This window comes from Eulemur rufifrons, chromosome 18 (assembly GCF_041146395.1).
Source record: "Eulemur rufifrons isolate Redbay chromosome 18, OSU_ERuf_1, whole genome shotgun sequence".
Lineage (NCBI taxonomy): Eukaryota > Metazoa > Chordata > Mammalia > Primates > Lemuridae > Eulemur > Eulemur rufifrons.
In genome coordinates this window covers 67,678,379-67,698,849 of record NC_091000.1, presented here as the reverse complement: position 1 = coordinate 67,698,849, position 20,471 = coordinate 67,678,379, and the positions used below count along the sequence as shown (strand labels likewise).

The 20,471-nt window shown below is 45.9% G+C and overlaps 1 long non-coding RNA gene across 1 annotated transcript; it reads right to left on the bottom strand.

Moving 5' to 3' along the window:
• Positions 1-8,656: 8,656 nt before the first annotated feature.
• On the bottom strand, positions 8,657-14,104 carry LOC138398945 (uncharacterized). Its single transcript, XR_011236072.1, has 3 exons — positions 13,989-14,104; positions 11,922-12,039; positions 8,657-9,286 (listed from the first exon to the last, which is right to left on the bottom strand). It is a non-coding gene; the product is annotated as an uncharacterized lncRNA (long non-coding RNA).
• Positions 14,105-20,471: the final 6,367 nt, after the last annotated feature.

Below are 20,471 nucleotides of genomic sequence, written 5' to 3'. Positions count from 1 at the left end.
GGCTCCACATGGCACTGTTACAGATCTCGTCTTCATTTGAAAATGTTTATATTTTATTCACGATGTATACTTCGTGTTTTTGAAAAATATTGTGCTAACATATTATTTATCTTGACTACTGGGTTTTGGGGTGCCACCTTCCCCTTAACCTTAACGTCCAAGGCAGGTTCCTTACTCACCTTACTTCAGTCCTGGCTCTGAGTGTAGGAGGGACACTTCTTGAAGTCCTTGCCTCAGCTCTTAAGCAAGAACTTCCACCAGATCACTGGCCCTCTAGGGCCGTGGGTCCCAGCCTCTGCTGTTCCTCAGGGTCATCAGGGAAGCTTTTAAACCTCCCAATTCCCAGGCCACACCCAGGGCCAGATCTTAAGGTGTGGGATGTAGATGTCAGTATGTTTGAAGCTCCTCACACATTTGATGTGCAGTCAGATTGGAGAACAAATGTTCTAGGGTTGGCTTCTCTCAACCTCTTACTAACTCCTCCTCCTGAGTTTCCACGCAACAAGCACCGGAGCTAGGGCCCAGGACAGGCTTTTGGCTCCGAATCACTGCAGTGGGTGTGAAGTAGTGGAGCCTTCTTATCCAAAGTGGGACCCTTGGACCAGCAGCATCAGCACTTGGGAAACTGTTAGAAAAGCAGAATCCCAAGTCCACCTCAGACCTTCTGAATTGAAATATGTGACCAACAAGGTCCCCAGGTGATTCACATGCACACTAAGGTTTAAGGAACCTCTGGTTGGCTAGATGTCTGTTTGTACATCCAACACAGCAACTTAGGACCTAAACTTGGGGGGAGTTAACAGTAGAATGCCACCTCTTTGGTTGCATGCTCAAGCCATATTCTCCAATCTAGTTCTAATGTAGAAGTTGGTATGTTGACCACAGTCTAACTCCTGCATCTATTCCTTAATTGTTTTGAATATTACTTACACTTAGGTCCCACTGCACATCACAAAAAAACCCAAAGAAACTGTGGCTTAAACAAGCCTATTTCTCTGCATCATAGAAGTCTAGAGGTAAGTCTGCCATACCATCAAGGACCCAGGCTGCTTCTTTCTTGCTGTTTCATCATATGTGGCTTCCATATGCATGGTTAATCTCATAATCCAAGATGGCAGCCCAAGCTCTAACCATCACATCCACATCCCAGGAAGCAGAAAGAAGGTAAAGGGAGAAAGAAACTTCAAAAGGCTTTAAATGACTGTCTCTGAAGAAGGAGTCCTGTAAACCGGTAAATAATATCTTGGTTTAGATCCCATTTGCGAGAACTCCGTTACCTGGCCACACCTAGCTGCAAGGGAAGCTGGAAGATGTAGTCTTTATCCTGAGAAGCCAAGTTCTATTACTATGGGATAAAAAATGGAGAGTAGAACTTGGGAGATAAACAGTTTCTGAAATAGTCCATCCCTTTTGCCACCAAAATATCAAGTGTAGCCATCCCCTGCACTTAGCACATTCAGCCCTAATGTAGAGGAAGCCATCACAAGTTCCCCAGTAGTTACTTCTATTATAGCTTGTGTTGATCTCTGGGTGATGCACAGGCCTCTCCTTCAATTCTGGATGTGGCTCTTTTTCACCCAGCTACTTACATACTAAAGGACAAGTAATCTACCCTCTCACATACCTAATATGCAATGCTGGAACAAATAAATAAAATCATTATGGAAAGGAATGCAAAACACCAGCAATAGCCAGTTCTCTGGCCTTTATCAAATCCTTCTGGGAGGTATTGCAGAGACTGTCTATCTTGAAGGTATCGTCACACTTGAAGTGCTGGATCCACTGTCTGGGAAGAACTCCTTTGCTCCTTGTCCTGTGTGCCCCCTGGCACTGTCTTCCTGGCTCTTTGTGAGCATATCCAAGCCCCATGTGGCAGGGCTGCTGGTCTTTTGCTGCCTGCTCCCTGCTGATGAAGATTTGGGGACCAGAGATTGCTTTAGCAGATTTTTCAGGCTCAGCTAGTAGTGTTTTTGGCAATTCAATCCCCTCAGAAGATTAGATGGTTTTTAGTCAGTTCTGTGTGCAATTAAGCCCACCCAAAGTTATTTTCTAGACATGGTGTTTGAGTATGAAACTCTGGTCTTTACTTACTTTACCCCATTCATTCCTCTTCAGCTTAATGTAGCACCCAGGATCAATCTTACCTCTTGCTAATGTTGTAGCTTTGACGCCACTAATGGTAACTTCAGTTGGGCATAGTGAAGCACTTGGCTTTTTATGCCACACAGTGGTCCAGACTTGGACTGCGGACTTCAGGCAGCAACCCCTCATGAGGCAAGGCTGTCCTCCCAGCACTGCCGCCAGACAGGTTAGCTCATACTTGCAGGCATGTCACTCAGGACTCTGCTGAAAGCAGGGGAACAGCCAACACACACCAACCTTCTGAAATGTTCCTAAGATTTCCCTGCTGGCACAGCCATGGCAGGCACACGGCCTGCCTTCCATGCATAGCAGGAGACAGGAGACAGTGTGACTGGACGTGCTGGGGGCGACACGCAGGGGAAGAGGGTGTCAAGCGCATCCTCAGACTCCCACCTGTGCCAGATTAGTTACTTGATATGCCACATTTCACCCAGCCATCACAGCAATATCCTGAGGTTGTTGGCATTATTTTTCTGATGAAGAATTTGAGTCGTAGAGGGTCTAAGTCATGGGGACAGGGTCACACAATGTTGGAACTGGGATTTTGTGATATAATAAGAACTACTAATATATTTGGTCTTTGTCCTCAGTTCCTGGTGCAGAGCTTCTAAACCCCTTGGAATTTCCTGAGTGATAGGAGTATCTTTTTTATTCAAATGAGCCCGTTCCAATCACATCTAAGTTTATGCTAATGAGGTGACTTTGGGTAGGGCCCCTAGTTAGCTTGAGAATGGGGGTTGCACACCCAAAAGACCAAGTTATTAGAGGGTTGGAACTTCTAGCCCCACCCACTGACCTCTGAGAAGGTGGGGGTAGGGGGCAGCTAGAGATTAAACTCTATAAAAACTCTTGAACAACAAGATTTGATGAGCTTCCAGGTGGTGAATACATCCACGGATGGGGCACTCCAGCTCCACGGGGGGTAGACACTCTGTGCTCAGGACCCTTCCGGACCTTTCCCTGTGTACCTTTTCATATGTCCTTTGTAATATCTTTTAAAATAAACCAGGAAATTTAAGTTCAGTGTTTTCCTGAGTTCTCTGAGATGCTCTAGGAACCCCCAATTTATAAGCAGCTGGTGAGAAGCACAGAAGGCTCGGATTGGTGTCTGAAGCGGGGGCAGTTTTGTGGGACTGAGCCCTTATCTTGTAGGATCTGGTGCTACCTCCAGGCAGGTGGTGTTGGAATTGAACTGAATTGTAGGATACCCAGCTGGTGTTGCAGAATTAATTAGAAGGGAAAAATCTCACACATCTGGTGGCAGAAGTGTTCTGTGTGAGAGTGTACACAAACCTTATATTTTCTTAGAGATTTGAACCCCAATCTGTTTGCCTTCAATGCCTGTGATTTCCTGTTGATTGTCGCTCTGTGTTTATTCATCTTAGTTAAGCATGCACGTTGTATAAAGATACAGTTCCACAAGGCTCCTGAGAAGAGCAGCAGTTTCCCTTCCTCCCTCTCACCCCTAGTACCCTAAGGGTGACTACTTTTTAGTAGAGTCTCGTGAAATTTACCTCTGCATCTCTAAACAGCATGTGTATCTTTTGAGTGTTCTCTACTGACTTCCTATTGTGGATGATAGGACCTGGCTCTCTCCCGCCACTGCTCCCTCCACCCACCCCAAGTCTGTATAGTCCCCACCCCCATCCTTCCAACATCAGTAAATACCCACGTGTTTGCAATATTATGATCAGATAAATGCTGCATATTATATTATGAACAATCTTTTGTCTTCCTGGAGTTAATAATTTTCTTGTTTTCTGTTTTGATTGGATTTTCACCTCCTTGTTATTAAATCAACTTCAAACTTCCTGTCAATTGTCTTAAGCCCTTCTCAATATTAAAGCCCTTGGCATATTAATCATAATTTTAAAAATTTCCTGGTCTGACAGTTTAGACATTCCTGCCATATCTGACTCGTGCTCAGTCTCTTCACATTGTGTTTGGTTTTTGCCTTTTTGTATGCCTTGTAATTTTTTGGTGAAAGCTGGACGTGATGTACTGGGTGAAAAGACCTGCTGTAAATAGGCCTTTAGTGAGGTGGCGGTAAGGTGTGGGGGAAGGGAAGCCTCCTACAGTCCTGTGATCAGGTCACAGTCTTTTAGTGAGCCCATATCTAGACTGTGAGCTTCACACGCCCCCCCTCCCCCACCCCCTGCCAGCACTTAGTGGGACAAGATGCCTGGAGTGGGGTGTTTCCCTTCTCCCCACGTGTCCAGAGCTGGCTGGAGGTAGGTACAGTATGCCTCCCTTGTCCGCGGTTTCACTTCCATGGTTTCAATTACCCAAGGTCTGAAAATATTGAATGGAAAATTTCAGAAATAAAAACTTCATAAGTTTTAAATTTTGAGCCGATCTGAGTAGCATGATGAACTCTCACACTGTCCTGCTTCGTCCCATCTGAGACGTGAATCCCCCCTTTGTCAGCATCTCCACGCTGTAGATGCTACCAGCCTACGAGTCACTGAGGAGTCATCTCTGTTATCAAATCAGCTGTCACAGTATTGCAGTGCTTGTGTTCAAAGAACCCTTATTTTACTTAAGAATGGCCCCAAAGTGCAAGAGTAGTGATGCTGTCGATTCAGATATGCCAAAAAGAAGCCGTTAAGTGAAAAAAAGGTAGAAGTTCTCCACTAAGAAAAACAATCGTTTGTGGAAGTTGCTAAGATCTATGGTAAGAACGAATCTTCTATACATAAAGTTGTGATGAAGGAAAATGAAGTTTGTGCTAGTTTTGCTGTCATCTCAAACTGCAAAACTTACGGCCACAGTGCAAGTGCTTAGTTAAGATAGAAAAGGCACTAAATTTGTGAGTGGGAGACAGGAGCAGAGATGTGTTCCAATCCATGGCCTCGGGGCATCCACTGTGGGCCTTGGAGCGTATCCCTGGAGGCCAAGTGGGGACAACTGTATTTCCCGTCCCCTTGTTAAGAAGAACAGAGTACTCTAAACTCCCAAAAATGTGCGCCTCCTGAGACTGGGTCCCCTTCAAGTTTTTAACTCTCAGACATGTCCACACTGAGCCTCCAGCAGTTCACCAGTTACAGTTCACATCTTGCTTCCCCAGCACCGGTCCCTGCAGCCCCTGCTGGTGGGTTTCTGCTAAGCTGCGATTCTCTGTATCCACTGGTCTCTCCAATACCAGGGAGTTTGCCCTGTGACCTCACTTCTCTAAAGAGTGCAATAAGAGTCACTGATTTTTTCAGTTTGTTCAGCTTTTTGCTTGTTTTTAGGCCAGAGTGGTGACTTACAAGCCCCTTATACGCTGGGCTGGAAACCAAAGTCCCCCCTCTCAATATTCGAAGCACTGAGCATTCTAATAATTTTAGCTGCTTGGAAACAGAACCCACTCCCGTCTGGGCTGTTCCCTATGTTAAAGAGCTGGCATTCTGGAAGCTCCCTTCCCATTGTCCTGAGAATCCCACCACCTCTCCCGCAAGTGTGTTGAACTCCACGTGTCCTATATCTTGAGCCTTCATATCTTCTTTCTCGATTGACTTTCTTGTCTTTGGTGGAGCACATGCTCCCATTGCCTTATGATCAAGGCTCTTTGAGAAGCGTCTGTTTTTAGGGCCTGAATATCTAAACTGTTCTTCACTTTGCCCTCCTATGTGATTGAAAGTTTGGCAGAATGGAAATCGTTTTCTCTCAAAATGTTAAACACATGGCTCCATAATCCTACAGTGTGTTTTCTTGACTATTCCACTTCGTACCTTTAGCAGAAACTCCAGTGTAGGAGTGGTCACATCAAACAGGAAAACCACCAAAAACAGCCCCCCAGACCCTCCGCAGAGCAGTGGCCCAGGCCGGCTTCGCTCCTTCTCACCCCACGCCGCTCTGCAGTCAGGGCGCTGTGCCCTGCCTGCGCAGTGTCTCATCAAAGAGGGCTTCTCGCAGGCAGACAGCCCCTCCTCGGCTGAGTCATCCGACTTCGACTTCGTGGTTGAGCCGTCTCTGTGCACTCCTTTACAAACAAACTCCCTAAGCCCGGGGCAAGGCTTTATGAGTCCCATCTCCCCAGACTGCCTGGACTACAGAAACTATTTAACTGACCTAGAAAAAGGCAAAATCTCCTCCAGGATACCCTAACCCTAACCCTAACAACAACGGCACATGCCCAGACCGCAGTTGGCTCCAAATCTTTGTGGGTGAAACTCAAGACTGAAGTAGACAGGACACACGGACAAGGAGACAACCATCCGGGTGGATTCAGGAGAAGGCACTACCTCTTCGGGTGGCACTGGTGGCTCCACAAAATGCCACAAGACATGCCTGTCCCCGTTCCCCCCTGCTCCTGACTCAAGCCAACACTGCTGGGTCACACTTGTCATTGCTCTGACCCGGGCGCTGCGTTTCACATCTGCTGTTACTGGTCTCTGTGTTATTGGCCAGCCGCACATCTGTCAGCTTGCAGAGCCCTGTGAATGACAACCCATTTGAGGAGCAGACATTCAATACATGGGCAGGACTATTCTAAGCACTTCGGCTATTATAACTGTCTTCATCGTCATGCATATCCTATAAGACAGGAGCCATTATTCCCATTTTACAGATGAGGAACAAGGAAGCACTGTCTCCATTTTTGTGCACAGCCTCGAATTTTTGTTGTGGTTCAACCGCTTTGGTGACCATGAGTGACTCTCCATAGTGGACATTCTATATTTTCTGCCAGGTATACATTCCACCAATTTGTTTTTGGAAGACCTCCCCAATACTCCTGCTGTCACTCCATGTGGGCTTAGCAATCTACTTTGTCATCTTCCTGGCCACTGCCTCTCTTTTGTGTGGTGCTGGGCAGGGGAGAAGGGAGAAGGGGAGAAGGGAGAGGGAGAGAGCTCTCTGGGACTAGTCCCATCGTGATAGCCCCACCCTCATGACCTCATCTAGCCCAGAATCACCTCCCAAAGGCCCCAGCTCCAAATACGATCACATTGAAGATTAGGACTCCAACATATGAACTTGAGGGAGACACAGTTCAGTCCATAGCACTGGCCAGTGGCTGTTGGGTTTGGGCCATGGAGCCTATGGAGGGATTTTAAGCAAGGAGTGGTCAGTTATCCCAGGGGGCCCACACTACGAGACACTGAGCAGGGACTGAGCTCAGGCACTGGGCACAGTGGGACACACCAACACACAAAAGGACACTTTTGATGCAGATTTGATGAGGTCTTTCTACCTTCAGGAGTTTCCTAATAAAATGCAAACACTTGGACAAGCGATGCCTCCTCGCCATTAGCAGTTAATGACACATCCATCACGAGCTGACAGCTGAGTGAGCCCTGAGGGTCAGGCGTGGCCGGCACCCTGGGGAGAAGGGAGCTAAGGAACCAAGCTACCCCCGGCTTCTTCCACGAAAACTGCACGAAGCGTCAATGCTACCATGGCCGCGTGCACCGTCGGAGGGTCCCAGGACGCCAAAGCCCACGGGGCCCTGGAGAGCAGCACCTGGGGTCCAGATACTGCCCTGGGGCACTTTCAAAGGTCTGTGGAGAAATGACAACAGGAAGAATGTCGAGTTAAGTTTTTAATAAAGCTAAGTAGGTTTTCTTTCCATTTAAAAGAATAAATTATACGGATATTGTGCTTTTTCCTTTTTTCTTTTGTTTGGTATTAGATGTTCTTTATAATGAAATCATAGTTATTGTAGAGGCTAAGCTTTTTTTCTTTAATATTTTTTATTTGTCCAAAGTAAACCGAGATCTCTGATGTCCCATGAAATGCATCAGAAGAATGAAAGTCTTGTGTTGACATCAGCTACCAAGCGGAGCCCATCAACGGCAGTCCTGAGGTCACAGCTTTTATGGAGCCCGACTTTCTCTCTCCTAACTCCTGCACTCACTACTTGGGCACTGCTGTTTCCTCCTTTGCCAGCTAGAAAGCTCTGGGGTTATTTTCACCTGCTTTTGGAGATGGAAAAAACAAGCCTCATGCAATGAAGGCAAAACAGTGTTCTTACACAGGTCAGCGTCAAGATGGCCCAACCTTGAATGTCTCCCTGTACTGTAATTGGGGAAAAACTCGCACACAGATGAGCTCTCTGGGAACATCACAAAATCACCCATTTTCTTCAAAATCCCCAGTTAATTTAGTTACTTCAGAAGATTTTTGATAGACTGGCAGAAGCTTAACTAGCCTGACACAATTGGGTGCCACTGTATTGATCTGAAAGCTGTCATGGGGGGTGAGGAGGAGGCGGGGTTAGGGCCTTATCTGTGTCTTCCCGATTCCCAAGCATGTGGGATAGGGGCTTCTATGTTCTTATCTGGAGGACTGCAGCAAGAAAAGGCATTTCCCATGGACTGCTATATTTTTGCCAAGTAAATGTCATAGTAAACAATATTAGGAAGAAAAAGAAAAACCAGATGGAATTTTTCATACCTAACTCATGCTGGAAATTTATTTCTCCAGAATTCATTACCTTCAGGCCAGTAAGTCAGACATTTTAAAAAAATAATGTGTGTATGTATATGTATATGAATATAAGTTGTATATGTATATGAATATAAGTTGTATATGTATATGAATATAAGTTGTATATGTATATGAATGTGCATATGAATATGTATATAAATATGCACATGTGTATGTATACATGTGTGCTTACACACACACACACACACACACACATTCCGATCTCCAGCAGAAACTTGAACTGCTCCTTCACAGGCCTTGGGGATCACCATAGCACCAAATGTGTTGCAGTAGGGCCGTGTTGCGTAGCGGTTTTGACTGATGAGCTGGAGAGACTGAAGTCGCTAAGAAGGCAGCAGGATTTCACCCCACCGTGGGAGCCAGCCTCCAAGAGGGCCCCCATTGATTCTTTCCTCTTGATTTCATGCCTTTCTGTAATCAATGGGGTTTTGATGGGATGCCAGTGCGTGACCTGTAACACTGGGTCACGAAACACTCTGTACCTTCCACCGTGCTCTCTTGGATATCTCGCTCTGGGGGAAGCCAGCTGCCGAGTCGTGAGAACACTCAGGCAGCCTCACGGGAAGGACCACTTGGCAAGGAACAAGGAACGAAGGCCATCTGCTAGCAGCCAACAAAACCCGGCGGCCATCCCGGAATCAGGTCCTCTGGCCCCGTCATCGATGACTGCAGCCCAGCCAGCAGCTCGACTCATCTCAAGAGAGATTCCAAGCTGTGTGTAATTAACACATATGTATTAACTGAGACATATTTCACATACCATAAACTACCCTCCAAGTTCAATGGCTGTCGTTATATTCACAGAGTTGTGCAAACATTACCACAGTCTAATTGTGGAACATTTTCCTCACTCCAGAAATAAACCCTGTACTCGTGAGCAGGCACCCCCCATTCTACCCCCCTCCCTAGCCCTAGGAAACCACACATTGTCTTCTGTTTCTATAGTTTACCTACGCTGGACATTTCCTGTCAATGGAATCATACAATACGTGGCCTTTTGTGTCTGGTTCCTAGCACTAAGCTTGATGTTTTCAAGATCTATCAATGTGGTATAGCATGTATCAGTATTTCATTCCCTTTTATGACCAAATAATATTCCAGTGGACATAGCACATTTTGTTTATCCGTCCATTCATTAGTTGAAGGGCATTTGATTTGTTTCCACTTTTTGGCTTTTATGAATAATGCTGCCAATGGACATTTGTGTATGTTTTTATGTGGACATGTGTTTTCATTTATCTTGGGTGTATATACCTAGGGCTGGAACTGCTGGGGCATATAGTAATGCTATGTGTAAACTTTAGAGGACTTTCCCGGCTATTTTCCAAAGCAGCTGCACTTTTTACGTTCCCAGCAGTAGTGTAGGACAGTTTCAGATTCTCACTTCCTCATCAACACTTAACTAGTATCCATCTTTTGTAGTATAGCCTTGCTTGTGGATGTGAAGTGGTATCTTATCATGGTTTCAATTTGCATTTCCCTGATAGTTATTGATGTTGACCATCTTTTTGTGTGCTTATTGGCCATTTGTATATCTTCCTTAGAGAAATGTTTATTCAGATTCTTTGTCCATTTTTAATGGGGTTACTTGTCTTTTTATTATTGAGTCATAAGACCTCTCTATATATTATGGATACAAATGTCCTATCAAATATGTGATTTACAAGTATATTTTCCCATTCTGTGGGTTGTCTTTTCATTCCTTTGATGGTATTATTTTCCTGATGATATTATTATTAAAAGTTTTAAATTTTAATGTAGTCTAATGTATCTATTTTTTTTTCCTCTTGTTCTTTTGGTGTCATAAGGTCATAAAGATTTACTCCTGTTTTCCTTTAAGAGTTTTATAGTTTTACCTCTTATATTTATGTTTGTGATTCACTTTGAGTTAATTTTTGTATATGATGTGAGAAAACGGTCTAACCTCACTCTTTTGCATGTGGCTATCCAGTTGTCCCAGCACCATTTGTTGAAAAGACTATTCTTTCCCCATTGGATGGTCTTGGCTCACTTGTCAAGTCATTTGACCATAAACACCTGGGTTTATTTCTGGACTCTCATTTCTGTTCCACTGATCTCTACACATGTCTGTCCTCATGCCAGTACTTTACTGTCTTGATTATTCATGCTTTATAGTAAGTTTTGAAATAGAGAAATGTGTCCTACAACATTGTTCTTCTTTTTCAGAGCAAAAAATTCTCAGTTTTTAGTTTATGTGAGAATATCTTTATTTCACCTTCAATTTTAAAAGATAGCTTTACTGGACATAATATTCTTGATTCACAGGTTTGAATTTTTTTCCTACCACTTTGCATATGGCCTTCTGGCCTCCATTTTTTTTCATATCCAAGATATGTTTTTTAAGTAGGAAAAAAACAAGTGCAAGATGAAAAGCAATATGCATTGTGTGCCACCACTTGTGTAAAGGTGGAGAGAGGGAGAACTACACTGTATTTTCTCATGTATGTTGTACTTAGACTACCTCTGAAAGACACACAAGATTCCGGAACCCATCGTTTGGCACTGGGGGGTGAAGAGGACGGCGAGGAGACAGGGGTGGGAAGGAGACTTTCACAGTATCTCAGGTCCCACCTTTCAAATTATGGAACATGTAAATGTGTTACCTATTAAAATATAAAACTATAATTAAAATGTGAACTGAATTTTTTTAAAACTGCAGAAGTATCCTAAGCAACAACAGCCTGATTTTCAGGGAGGAGACTGGGGACTTCAGGATATATTGGCAGATTATTTTGAATATTTTTCATTATTTTAAATAGGCAAACAGAAGAGTAATTAATAAAATAATATGGAACCAGAGCATTTATATTTAAAGAAAAGGACCTTCCCAACTGCCAGGTCAGTGCTAATTTCTCCACTCTGCTGTTCATTCTCCTGGAGGCAGAAGGCCCTACATCAGTATGACTATAAGCTTTAGATACATTCCAGTCAATTCTGTGACTTAGATGATGAATACCTAATTGGATTCTAAAATAAACATTTTGCAAAGGTGGTAGGGTCAGAGTTTCAATCCCTTTCCTTTCAGAAAGCTCTCTGACCCATGAGCGTTTGCTCACATGCTCCCCAGCAAACTTCAAAGTCCTACCAGGAAACAGGGGTAGAGTGAGTCCTGCCCAGTCCCCCACCTCCAAAACTCCCTAATACACTTTTTCGCTAGAATAATCAGTGTTGACATGATTTACCCTAAATATTATTTTTATAGTATCACTTTTAGACAATATAGTAGGGTACGCCATCATTAATCAGTTTTCTATTTGGGGACATGAGAATATCTTCTAGTTTGAGGCTACTAAAAACAAAATTGGGTTGGACATGGTGACTCACACCTGTAGTCCCAGTAACTTGGGAGGCCGAGGCAGGAGGATCGCTTGAGCCCAGGAGTTCGAGGTTGCAGTGAGCTTTGATCCCATTACTGCATTCCAGCCTGAGTGACAGAGTGAGATCCTGTTTTAAAACAAATAAGGCCGGGTGAGGTGGCTCATGCCTGTAATCCTAGCACTCTGGGAGGCCGAGGCGGGAGGATCGCTCAAGGTCAGGAGTTCGAGACCAGCCTGAGCAAAAGCGAGACCACGTCTCTACTAAAAACAGAAAGAAATGATTTGGACAGCTAAAAAATATATATATATAGAAAAAATTAGCTGGACATCGTGGCGCATGCCTGTAGTCCCAGCTACTTGGGAGGCTGAGGCAGAAGGATCGCTTGAGCCCAGGAGTTTGAGGTTACTGTGAAGAAGGCTGATGGCACAGCACTCTAGCCAGGGCAAAAGAGCAAGACTCTATCTCAAAAAACAAACAAACAAACAAAAAACGTTACAAGAGTGAAATGACCACCCTGATAGCCAAGTTTTTAGAAATATCTAAAATTTATTTTAATAAAATAAATATTCATTTTAAATATTAAACATTTATTCTAAAATATTAAAATCTATTTAAAATAAATTTTTGGAGCAGAGTTGCTAGGACAAAGCATATACAGATACTAGGTTTTTTTTTTTTTTTTTAATAAATATTGTCCAATTAACTTCCGTACCATATTAAGTTCTCCAAAGACAGTCACAATAATGTCTCTCATCCTATACACTCTTCTTCAATGTGAGCTTGTACCTCCCCATCAAAAGGTGAAGTCTATTTCTCTACCACCTTTGGTGGCCTGGGACGGCTTTGACCAATGCAATGTGGAGGAAGTGATTCTGTGCTCACGGATGTATAATAGCTTTTAATTGGCCAGTCAGCATCCACCTCCCACCTCTTAGAATACTCGGTCTTGAGCCACACTGTCTTAAAACTCGCCACCTTGCTGTGAGAAGGCCAGCTACATGCAGAGGGCGTGCATAGATGCTTCGGCCCAAACTGAGCCCACAGCCAGCGCCAGCTGCCAGCTAAGTGAGCCGTATGGGATGTTTGAGCCCAGACAAGCCACCAGGGGACTCCAGTCCCAGCCAATAGCAGCGGCCTCACGTGTTTTCATTCTGTCTGTCTCCCTTGCATCTGTGGCCCACTGCAACCTCACACCCCAACCTCACAGCTCCTTGACCTCCTTAACTCCAATGACTTTGGTTTCCTCTCAGCTGCCACCATCTAGCAGCCTATCTATTTGTGCCTTAGAGGTTGGCATTACTTATGTTGCTCTACTTTCAAAATGTCTAGTTTGTAGTCTCTGCTGACCTTCTTAAGTTCCACATCACACTCAGCGTGGTCTCTGGACTCCTGGCCTCTCCCTACTGTCATTTCTGCTTCCAAGCAGACCGGATGTCCTGACTCACTGTTCCAATGCTCTCCTCTCTGCCTCCCTGGGACCCCTCCCTTTGCCTCAGACACCACCATGCCTGTGCGGCATTGCTTGGTGACCAAGGACATGGGCTCAGGAAAAGGTGTCCAGACGTACACTGTGGCTCTGCCACTGGCCAGCGAGGTAGCACTGGGCAGGGTACTTCACCTGTGTGCTCACGACCGCGGAGCTGCCCAGTGTGACAGCTGCCAGCCACACGCGGCTGCTGGGAACTCAGAACACAGCCACCTCCGAACTAGATGTGCTGCCAGTGCAAAGTACAGACTGGAACCAAAGACCAAAAATTATGCAGAATATCTCATTAATAATCTTTTTATGTCGATTTCATGTTGAAATAATGTTTTGGATGTGTTAGATTAAATAAAGTATTTTAAAATTATTCTCACTCATCTTTTTTGCTTTTTTAACGTAACTTTAGGTTTTCTAAAGTTGCTGTGTGTGTTGAGCAGAGCTGTGTCCTCATGAGGACAGATGAAACAGCTGTGGCCTTGTTTGTCAACACTCCCCACTATTAGAAAGTTAAGATGCACACCCATGAAGTCACTCATATCCTGACAGTACTTTGTTAATGTCTAAATAAATCACACAGACAATATTTCCTTACCTGCACCAGGAAGGAGCAGGTTCGGGGCAGGTCGAGCAGGGAAAAGCTCCACACAGGAGGTGGAAGCTCTTCTCACTTGCGAGAGTGGGAAGTAAACGGGCCGCCGGCCAGGAGCACGCAGGCAGGGACGCTGAGCTGGCAGAGCGCCGGTCACGGCTAGCCTACGTGCAGAACAGACAGAGCAAATCACGGTGGAACCACAGTTCTTCCTTCTTGGCCCTGTGTCGTCCCTTTTCTGACTCCACTTCTGACACCAAATTCATGGGCTTTTGCATTGCACAACTAATTCTCCAGCACCGACTGGGTCACGGTGATTCAGTTCAGGTCGGACACTATCCATCTGGAGTGAGCACAGACCCCACGGTTGAGAGCACAATCCCATACGACAGCCCCACCTCAGACGCCAGCTGCAATCAGTGGCCCAGGCTGTCCAGCTTTCTGCCTGGCCGACTACAAATTCGGGCGTTCCCATGACCCGCCACCCCCAGGTTTGACAATTCACTCGCAAAACTGGGGAAAACATTGTGCTTACCTTTGCCGGTTTATTATAAAAAATACAACTAGGAACAGCCAAATGGAAGGGCGAGGTATGGGGTTGGGGGGGCCACTGAGCATCCACGCTCTCTCTGCACGTGTCACTTGCCCGGCACCTCCATGGTTCACAACCCAAAAGTTCCCCAAACACCGTCATTTAGTGTGTGGGGTTTTTTTTTGTTGTTGTTTGTTTGGGTTTTTTTTTTAGGTTCCATTATGTAGGCAGAATTGATTAAATCACTGGCGATGAAAAACCTCTAGCTCCTCTCCACTCCTTGGAGGTCAGGGCTGGGGCTGAAAGCGGCACACTTGTCATCACGTGGTGGGTCCTCTGGCACCCAGCCCCTTCCCCGGAGCCATCTAGGGACACACCAAGAGTCACCACATTAGTGTAAATTCAGATACGGTTACAGGGGTTTATTACGAATAACAAGACACTCCTATCACCCAGGAAATTCCCAGGGTTTTAGGAGCTCTTTGCCAGGAACCAGGGACAAAGACCAAATGTGATCTCCTCTCATGCCACGGCCCCAGATAAACAGCCTCTATATAAACCTCTGTATAAAAGTGGCTTCTAAACTTGTTTGGCCATGACCCTTAAATACATTTTACATCCCCGCCAAGTACACAGACACCACCCGCACATGTATGGGGATGTGCATGTATAACCCTGAAGCCAAAGTTTACAAAAGTTCTAACAAATCGTGCTCACCCTTACTGTATGCAACAGAGTGATATTTCCAATTCAATCCATTCATTGCTATTCCATTCTGTTTCTCTCCCTTCCTTTATGTTTTAAATGCTGGCTCCAGCCCATGAAACTGATTTCTCCACCCACCAATGTGTCTCAAGCCACAGTTTGAACAACACTGTGTTCTCCGTAGCCAAGACCCATTCCGTCTCCTCTCTGAGCCTTATAAAGCAGGAGGAGATACGAAGACACCCTTTGCAAAGGAAAGGTGCCTCCTGCACCAGCAGGAAGAGAGGTGAGCACGCAGACAGGATGGAGCTCAGCGATGGACCAGCCATCCAGACACAGAGCAGAGCCGGAACCGGCGGTGGCAGAGGCAAGACTCTGTCCCCCTCAGACAGGCCTGTCCCACAGAACCATCCAGGGCATGTTTTTCAGGCCAGCTCTTGTTTCAGGGACCCCCAAAGGGTGCCCAGTGACTGTCTCAGCCCTGCACCTGCCCCCCAGTCTGTTCTGAGGCCCTGCAGCCTGCATGGTTGTGCCTCTGCCCCAGGCCCTGGACCTGTCCTGGGAAGTCCAACTTCACAGAGGCCGGTGGCCTCACCTCCTGACACCTAATAGCCAGCAAGTCCAACGCCACAGACATCTCTGTCCAAACTGGGGACCTGGTCAAAAAAGGGGTCCTGTCCCAGTAGGAGAAAGGAGATTTGTATGCCTCATTCTGGCTAGAAGTAAACCTGTCCCAGAAAGCATGGCAGAGGGCTTTGTTCTCAGAGATGTCAGACCCAGCCTGTGAGTCTGAAGACAGATGTTCTTTGTTATTCTGCAGAAACATATGTCTTTTTACGCACTCTCTATTCTTTCTGGAGTTAAATTGCTATGGCATCATCTCACGTCTCCTGACGGGCTGTGTCTAACATCTGTGCAGCTACAAATGGGTGTGCTCATCCGTGGGCTTACAGAGCTGGGATGACATCAGGACCGCCAGGGACTTGTGCCCCACGCAGGAGGGGGAGAAGCAGGGTACTGCTGGGGTGCAAATTGGGTCGATTCACAGAGCAGGAGAAATTAGTGAAGCAGTGGGTATTTAGGGGGAAAAATTCTGGCCTGACTGTCCTGGAATATGGTTTAACCTAGACTCCTTTGCCTTCTCTAGAGCTTGAATGTAATTTAAAAATGATATTTATAGGGTTTTGTTTTTCATGTTGTAAGCTTAATACATGCTTATTGTAGAGAATTTTTAAAATACAGAAAAAGAAACAAACCACTCATAATCCTACTACTCAGACAAAACCACTGTTACTATTTTTTCTTTCTGTTCATTTTTGTCCCAGGCATGTGTGTGCATACACTTGACATATATATTTTTGTCATTAAACCGTATATGCAATTTTGTTATCTGTTTTTTAAATTTACCATTATATTGATACACTAAACTTCAAAATCTCGTTTGTGCCATTGTCCCTTTTCCCTGTCACTCTAGCCACCTTTAATGTCTCCAAATGCCTAAATGCCACCACGACATAAAAAGACAGCTTGGCCTCTGTCTCTCTACCTGGAGGAGCCCTCAAACGGGAAGAAATCAGGACACTACAGTCCTCTGAAGCCAAGTTATAGATCCAGCAGAGGCTACCAGGAGACAATAAAATGACGTTCAAACCGAGCCTTTGTGCGACTTTGCATGAGTGTGTTCAACGAGGCGTAAGTGGGGCTGCTTCCGGGTTTTACCTGGGCCAGATAAGGCGGCAGGAGATAAATTCCTCCCGGGTTTCCATGGATGCCTCGGAACCAAGGGCCTGGGGCTGCTTTGTAAGCCAGTGCAAAGCAATCTCCTGCGACAAGGGCAACTTTGTGATGGGGACTTCTTTCTCTCTTGTTGCCATAAGGACCCTGCTGTCGGGTCCACGCTGGAAAAGGCTGTTTGTGGACAGGAAAAGGAACGGGCCCCCAAAACGGCCAACAAGCTGCACCCAGGAACCTGCCTACTTGGAATCCCGGGGGCTGGCTGAGGACGCTGAGGCTTACTGAGGATTCCTCCCCGGAGCAGAGCGCCCCAAGACTGCGTTTCCTGCCCATGTGACCTCAGTGTGATCAGGTCTCCCAAATCTCCTCCACGACTGTGTCGCAGGGCCCTGCCAGCCCTGGTCTACAACCTTCAGACTTAAGTAATGCAAATAATTAACCAGGAGATAAGGGCATTGGTTTGGCTTGAGAATTAGTTTTGTTTTTAAAGAGAGATATGGTTTTCAAGACAGCACATTTCTGACTGTATCAACCATCTAATGCCACTGATAAAATCTGATGCTCTATGCTATGAAGTGACACAATTAGAGATAAACACTTTGATCTTCCAAACCCTCTTCTGTCTTTGCACGATCATTTCCCTCCCGAGCTACCCTCCCTCGTGCCAAATATTAACTAGGTCAGATGGAGCCTCCTGATCCGTCTTACTCGGCGGAGATTCCAATCTCTACCACTACCGCCTTCAGACCGAAAGGCCAAAGAAGGCAAGACTACTCTCCATTTGAAGTAGCTAGCAAAAAAGGGAAAATGTGGGCTTGTGTTTCCTCTTTTTCCTTTGTCATTGTATATGATTTCACATCATGAGGACTTCTGTTGCAAATCAGATCAAGTTCTGCCTTTGAAAGGAGGCACCAAAATACAGTTTGTGGGAGGCAGGGGCGTCTCACCTACGGGGCGATGTCGAGGACAAGCTGGTGGCTCTTAAACTTCGGTGAGCAGGAGTCTCCCAAATCTGTGACCCTTCCAGCCCCCACCCCAAAGGCTCCCTCTGGGCGGTTCCACTGCAGGTAAGAGCTTGAGAAGCTCTGTGGCAAGTCAGAGCAGAAAGTCGTGGCCTCTGGCTGCCTGTTAGCCTCGGCGGGGACAAGGAGGGGTCGAAAGGTAAAGAAGTGGGGGCAGTAAGCTCAGGCCATGAGTTTAAGAGGCTTGGGAAGGGAAAGAGAGAAACTGAACGATAGCTACTGGTGGATGTGAGGGGGGATATTGCATACCTTTTTATTTTAGTTTTAAAGAATGGAAAGATTTAGGTGTCATGCATCGCTGTACGACAAGAATACGGTCTGAGAAACGCCCCATCAGATGATTTTGTCATTGTGAGAGCATCACAGAGTGTATTTACGCAACCTGGATGCTACAGCCTACCGCACACCTGGCTACGTGGCAGCCTGTGGCTCCCAGGCTACACACCTGCACCGCGGGCTCCTGCACTGAATACTGTGGGGATTGTCACAGTGGTAGCTGCGTATCTAAACATAGAAAAGGTACAGTAAAAATACTATGTAAAAGATAAAAAAATGGTACACCTGTATAGGGAACTTACCGCGAATGGAGCTTGCAGCACTGGGCGAGTCAGTGAGTGGTGGGTGGATGTGTGCACTGCTGTAGGCTTTGCAAACGCCGGACACGGCTGCACTCAATTTAGTTCTAAACAAAGGTAATCAAGCCACGACATGACAAGGGCTATGACGTCACTAGCCCACGGGGATTTTCAGTGCCACTGTAATCTTAGGGGACCCCTGTCGTATATAGGGTCCACCGGTGACAGAAACGTTATGTGGTGCGTGACTGTGTTGTACACTGAGATGAAAGGGCCATAGTGAGGGGGCTGATGATGCAGAAGAGTGGGGGATGCCTGATGAAGCCAGGCTCCAGAGGAGGGAGCCGCAGCAGGGCCCGGCGCACCCCGGGGGAGACGGAACAGCATTGCCAAGGACGGGCCGTTCATCTTTTGAGTCAGAAGCCAGGCTGAATGGGAGCATTTTGAGGTAAGAGAAAGTGGACAGATGGTGTCACCTACAGTTTGTACAGCAGTGCTGCTTGGCAGTTTGGCCTTGCTGGAAGTGTTGACTTTCACACGTGGCATTTAGAGAGAAAATGTATATACCAAGGAAACTCTGGTTGTCAGAGGCCAGAGGCTACTAACTTCCAGGAAGAAGTGATCTCTAGATGCTCAGGAGAAATTGCTCTATCTTCTCACCAAAACAGGGACAACGGGAATCCTAACCACCCCTGTGGCTGAGGTCTGGCCCTCTTATTAAAAACATCTTGGGACGTTAGACTGTAAATTACTTGAGGTCAATGCCTCAGTGACCCCAGTGGATAATTTCTCACAAAACACTAGGGAGTGTTAAAGGGAACATTGTTTTTGGTGTTTATTTTGAGTTATATAAAAGTTGCATAATTATGTAAATGTACATTTTTCTTCCAGAAAACTCAGAAAATAGAGATAAGTAGAAAGGAAAAAAAAAAAGGTCACTCAGAGTCCTACCACACAAAGACTTAGGGGCTGTGTCGACTAAGCTCCAAGAAGGTCCCAGCTAACCCCACCTCCAGGCAGTCACATGCTCAGGCATCGCCTCTCACATGGAGGCAGGGAAGGTGACAGCAGGTACCTTCTGAAGCAGCTGCCACCTATGACCAGTGCTTTTCTACCATAGTGCTATCAATGCTTTGGACCAGGTCATCCTTGCTGCGGGGGTGCTGTTCTGTGCAGCATGACGTGTTCAGCAGCATCCCCGGCCTCTACCCATCAGATGCCAGTAGCAGCCCCTGCTCAGCTGTAAACGTAAAAATGTCTCCAGACTTGGCCACATGTCCTCAGGGTGAGGGGACAAAATTGCTCTCAGTTGAGAACCACTGACCTAGACTCTTAGCTTTCTAGCTCGGGGGAAACCAGCCACCAAGCCATGTGGCACGCCATCAGCACCGTGCAGAAGTGCACGTGGAGCGTGGATCCCCCCACCCACCGGGTCTCCCGGTCACTGCCGCGTGGCCAGAAACTGACAGCAAGTTCATGGGGACCCTGAGCCACTCCCAGGTTCCTAACCCATGGAAACCACAAGAGATAATAAATAATCATTATGTCTTGAAAGCCACTAAATTTGGAGGTAATTTGCCTAAGTGACTCCTTTGTTGAGTAATTACTCTTGATGTTTGAATACCAGGTCCATTTGAAGTATTAATAGATACACAAAAATCCTTTTTCTTCCTTTGGGAACATTTCTCTAGGGTCTAGGTCAAAGAATGAAAAATGAAGATGAGCAAGATTGTTTACCTATTACATAAAATTATTTTGCTGAATTAAATGATTCATAACATTTCAGTAAGTAGAGAGACACCATGTGGGACGCACCGCCGGCCCCTGAGGTGTGCGGTGGGACGCGATGCCGGCCCCGGTGAGGCTCAACTATCTGCTTCTAATTTTTGTGAGCTCAGCTCCTGTCTCCAAAGCAATG